Here is a 6,223-nt window from a genome sequence, read left to right on the forward strand (position 1 = left end):
ACAGTTGAGCTAAACCGAGAAAACCGATCCAACTGAGCACTAGGCAGCCCAAAACCATCCCACATGCTGACCCAATCAGCTTATTTGTCTGATTATTTGGCCTGCAAAATGGCCCTTGAAGACTCCTTCAATTTGTATTCAAACCCTTCCACTATTCATGGCTTTCAAGATTTGCCACTACCGAAAAATAGCATGTTTGAAATCTTCAAACATGCCACATGTGTGGCCGGCCATGGGGGAGTCTTTGGCTGCTTATTTTGGCTATTTCTAGTAGCCTTCTCAACCTATAAATACCCCCCTTATGTTCTCACTTCAAACACATCTTAAAACCATTCATTCTTCACTTCTCTTTCATTTTTCTCTCTTCATTCCCTTCATTGTTCTTCATTTTCTTCCCCCATTCCCTTGTTGATTTCACCTCTTGAAAAAGAGTCATAAACCACCATTTTTAGTAGCATTCAAGTGTTCTTAGAAGCCTCGGTACGACAAGAACAAGCAGAGAAGGAGGAGTGGAGCAAACTAGTCAAGCCACGGAGAAAACATCGGATTTGATTCTTGTTCCCTATCCTTTTAATTTTGTTGTTGTATGATGAACATGTCTATGAATATTTGTGATGTTGATATGTTTAATTTAATTAGTATGGATTAAATTTAATTTATGTTAGGTTGATTGCATTTCGTCTACTTAATTTATTAAAATTGTGTTTGTGTTGTTATAGGCCTCGGTAAGATGTTTGGTTAGGTAAAACCATGACAAAGTTATTCTTGCATTACAATTGTAAGGTATCTAAGGTAGCTGAGTGTTAAATTAGCAACGGTATCTAGCAATACATTAGCCTTGCATAACTTGCAAGATTATTGTGATTAGGTAGAAATACATTGTTACCTCACGTAATCTTTTATGTGCTTATGAGATTGAATTAATTGTTTGAATTGGCATGGAGATATGTACAAGAGATTATTTTAATTTCATAAGTATGTATGTGTATTAACACATTTGTTTATTAAAATTTGTTTAATCGGTTGATTTGATGTAGAGATATGGTCAAGAGATAAATGGATTTTGGTAGGTAAGTATGTTCATAAGTTAGCAAATTACCGAGTTGCCGTGAATTTATTCTTAACAACATGAACATGAGTTTAATAATTCTAAGTTAATAAATGTAATTAATCAAACACAATTATGTCATCTTGATTAAAATCATCTTTTGAAATAATGCATTAAACTTTTATTTTATTTTTATTTATTTTACTTTGTTAAAATCCTAGTTTTTAATCATTTCTTCAAATCAAAATATTTTTCTTCACCAATTGTTTTTAAATTGCATTCATAAATAATTCTTTTCACAATCTCTGTGGGTACGATAACTTGACATTTATTTGTCACTTTATTACTAGTTGCAATTGTGCACACTTGCACATTTCTGTCATTCCAAGTTTTTGGCGCCGTTCATTATTTGTGAATTTGTTAATTTTGCATTTTGGTTTATTTTCCTGTTCAATTTTAACTTAATTAATTTTTTTGTGTTTATTTCAAGAGTTTATGAGTATTGATCGAATTATCGATTTACTCCTAGTAGACCCTGAGATTGAAAGAACTTTTCGACATCGAAGAAGACAAGCAAGCCAAAGAAGGACCGAAGAGATGAATTTCGAAAATCCAAACTAGAATCAAAGGGTAACATTCACTTATAATACTCACAACTCCCTGTCTTCTTTTCGTGGAACAACAAAGGGAGAAAAGGATACTGGCCTGAACGATTTTTTTCTATTAGGAGAATAAGGTTTGGACCTCTCTTGAAGAGGAAGAGTAATAGAGGACACCAATTGGGGAAGTATGAGGAGCTTTGCGGTGAGTATTAGAGTTTGCGGGAAGGGAGTTGATGTGGTCGTAGGAGGGTCCGCAGCACTGGCGGACTCAACAAGAGGATCGGGAAGGACCGTAGGAAGAAATAAAGGATGTGTTGGAGAGTCGGATTCTAGGAATGTTGCCATGTACACTAAAGGAGGAGCAGGGGATTCACCCTCTGGATAGATAGTTTGCTTGCCACATCTATGGCAAGACAACCTATTGTTGCTACTCTTCCCAACACTAGAGGACCCCCTTTCAAGTCTCAACCTCTTGCGGCTATTACTACTAGCTCGCACTCTCAAATCAACGACATCCATGGCTTATTGTGCACTTTCAAACAAAACCTCTACAGCTATGACTCTGGGTTAGGAATGTAATGACCTAATAGTTAGGGTGTCAAAAAATAAAGTTCGAGACCTTGTTTTCATAAAATGAACCCATAAATATTTTTATTTAAATATTTATAAGGTTAGTTAGTAGTGAATTAGATTTTGATTAAGTGAATTTTGTGAAATTAAGAGTTATTAAAGTATAAGGACTAAATCGTAAAGGTTAAAAGTTGAATTATAGATAAAATTATTTAAAAGGATTACAATAGCAAATATACACTTATTTTTAGTAGTCAAGGGCATTAATGGTTTATAATGTATATTTTATATGTTAATCTAATATATATATTTAAGTTATAAAATAATAATGATAATAGTTATTATAATAAAAGAAAGAATAAAGAAATAGAAATAGAATTGCATGCAAAAATTGAGGAAGAAAAGAAAGGAAGAAAAGAGAAAGAAACACATGACCATAAGGGTTTAAAGCCTTCCAAGTTCAATTGGTTAGTCAATTTAGTCTCTTTTCTTGTAATTTTTATATTTTTGGAATCCCGATGTTTAGAACTACCTGACCCATGCTAAAATTTTAACATTGATTAAGATTTAAAATGTTTTTATTATTGAATAGTTTTAGTAATAGGGGCTAAATTGATACATTTTTAAGTTAGAAATAGAAAAAGGGTTAAATTGTAGAGCAAACTGTTAATTTCAACTAATAGGGACTAAATTTTAAAAAATTGAAATTTAAGGGTATAATTGAAAATAGGGAGTTGAATTTAGTTTAAAGTGTAATGATTATGAAAATATTGAATTAAATGTAAAGATTAAAAATTACTCTCGATTTAGGGACTAAAATTGAAAATTAAGCAAATGTTGAGTGAAAATTAAAATATTCAATGTAGAATTGAATTGTGTTGTATGAATGTATTTTAATTGTTTTAATTCCATAGCTAACATCATACCGGAATCCTCGACTAAAAAGAAGAAGGATAAAATCAACATCAAATAGCTTAGAATCCACGGTTTGTGTTTCTATAATCCGAACTAAGTTGTTAATTATTGTATTTTGAATTATTACCTATGGTAAGTAGTTGAGGTGAGTAATTTAGTACCTTGAGATTGAATTAAATTTATAGTTGATTGAATTGGATTGATTTGGTAAATATTATAGATGTATTGAGTATTTAGAAATTGAATAATATGTTTAAATGTGATAATATGCAAATATGAGAATTGGATATTAGATATATTTGTAAGTGATATGGAACCCTGTTAACTATTTCAGGCTAAGTTGGATATAGATGGCATGCCATAGGATAGGAAGAGTTCAGAGATCTCATTGACTAGAGTCGAAGAGGCATTGGGTGCCAATTTGCTTTGGTTTAACCGATGAGACACTAAGTGTCAATTTATATAGCGCTAGGTGTAGTTATTATTTCAGATTTATCTGATGAGGCACTGGGTACCAAACTGGTGTGTTGGTTGGATCGGTGTATTCGTTCGAGTCTGAGTCGTGAATTGGAAATAAGAAAGTGGATTGAAAAATGAAATGTCAAATGTGAAATGTGGTGTGTTCATAAATGAAATATATGAGTGATGCATTCATGGATTGAATATGAATTGGTTTGTACCATTATGTAAATAAACTGTTGAATGATCTATGAAAAGCTATTTATATATCAAGTGGTGTGAATTGAGATATTTTTTAAAACCAAATCAAGTATGAAAACATGTGAAAATTGAGTACAATATGAAATGATGTAGTAATTTGCATGAAATTGAGATGATGATATCTTGTAGTTGTATGCTTAGATAATAGTGTGATTGTATAATTCAATTTAAGCATTCATGTATCATTATGTCTTTAAATGTTCAGATTATAGAAATATCACTGAGTTTTACTCAGCATGCGGTTCTGCTTTTCGTGCGTAGGTTAGGTACTTCTCTTTTGATCGTCGACTCAGCATCCAACAACGATCCCGATCTCAAGAGTGGTGATGTTTACTTTTTGTAATGGCATATACCTAAGGTGTCTTTGTTGTTAGTTATTTTTTTAATGGGATGTAAATTGAGTTATAAGTATAATGTTGGTTTGGTTATATAAGTAAATGTTTGTGTTTGAAACCATAAGTTTGGTATGCTGTTTTGATCCAAGGCTTGGTATGTGTGTGAACTTTAAACTTGATGTATTAGGTAGCTATATGTTAGGCTAAATTGAGTGATTTTGGCATGCTTAAAATCTTAATTTGAATGATGCATTATTGATATGTTTTGATGATATAAAATGTGGCACCAATGAGGGTATATTGGTTAGGCACCTAAGATGATTGTTTCGACATGTTTAGAGTATGTTTGATCATATTTTAAATAAGTTAAATGACTGGTTTTTGAGTCGCTTAATGTCCAAGAAAGTAGGAAAAGATAAACTTGTTGTTCAAGGTATATTTTGGGTCCACATGGCCAAACACACGGGCGTGTGACTTGGCCGTGTGAGACATATGGCTTGGCAACACGGCCGTGTGTCTTCTGTTGAGTGCTTAGGGTGTAAGTTAGCTAGCACACAACCTGGTACATAGGGGTGTGGGGCTATTTCAAGAGTTACACAGCTTGGCACACGGGCATGTGACACGGCCATGTGTGTAACACCCCAAACCCGGCCTAGACGTTATAGTTGAATCTGGCGTGTCATGAAGAAGTGCCTTTCAAAAATTAGACTTATTGGAAGAAATTCATTTCTGAGTTGAAATCTCTTTGTTAAAACTCAAATCATTTTAACCATTTATTAACCATTTAAAACGTCTTAACTTTAAAAACATTGTTTGTTATAGAAGCAATATCCAAAAATGTTGCAAAAACGCGGTGTTTTGACAACAGTTAATATTTTTGAAAACCAACGTTCTATCACTATCAGGTAAGTATCAAATAAATAAAGCCGAAAGAAAATAACTTAAGTTTAAAAGGCTTTATTACAGAATCAAAACCCAAAGCGAAATTTTAAATATAAATAAAGTTAAGCATTAAAAGCTACGGTCATGTAGCCACCTTCAAGTCTTTCGCGGCTCCGAATTGTCTAAGGCTGGGGATTACCTACATAGTTAAAAACGCGGTGAGTTTACGAAAACTCAGTGTGTAATCTCCTAAAATAAAAACAGTTAGTAAGATAACAGAATGCAGAAGCAGTCAGCCCTTTTTAGTAACAGAACAATGTGGGCCTTAGCCCAATACGACAACAGAATCAGAAACAAAATACATGTGGGCCTAAGCCCATTACAGTGATAGTATCAGTAACAGAAATGCAACAGTGCAATAATGTAATCCATCCCAATCCAGCCAACACACCACCCATACCAACTAACACACCATGTGGGGATAAAATCGACCCACCCAGCCAGCACACCAATATCACAGCATAGCTGCCAGAAATGATAACACAACAAAGCTGCTAGATATATACACGAGTTACAGCCATCAGTAGTGGTAATTTGATCGACACAAAGCCATCAGTAGCTATAATATGATCAGCACACAACCATGGGTAAATATGGTCGACACAGAGTCATCAATAAATATGATAGGCACATAGCCACAGGTAAATACGATTAGCACAAGCCATAAACAAGATGGCACAAAGCCATATTTAGGTTGGCACAGAGCCGTAATCAGATTAAGCGGCATTAACCCATCCATTGGTCCACAATCGTCTCGTGCGACCCGTGAACCTTAACAGATCAATACTGGATCCATAGTCATCTCGTGCGACCTGTGTAACCCTATCAAAACAGTACTTCCTCCATATCAATGTCCCAACCCTATGCAATATGTCGTGTATGTCACGCTCAATCATCTCACGTGTATGCATAATGGCCATGCTCAGTAACAGTCATTTAAACATATATTAAAAGCATATCAGTTTTAAAACCACAGTCAAGTCAATTAAAACACAGTTATACAATTACAGTCAAAGCAGTCAAATTCATAGTCTAAGCCGGTCATTTACCCACAATAGCAAAACAGTCATTTTTCCCTACAGGGGTATTTC

The sequence above is a fragment of the Gossypium arboreum genome, chromosome 2 (genome assembly GCF_025698485.1).
Source record: "Gossypium arboreum isolate Shixiya-1 chromosome 2, ASM2569848v2, whole genome shotgun sequence".
In the NCBI taxonomy this organism is placed as follows: domain Eukaryota; kingdom Viridiplantae; phylum Streptophyta; class Magnoliopsida; order Malvales; family Malvaceae; genus Gossypium; species Gossypium arboreum.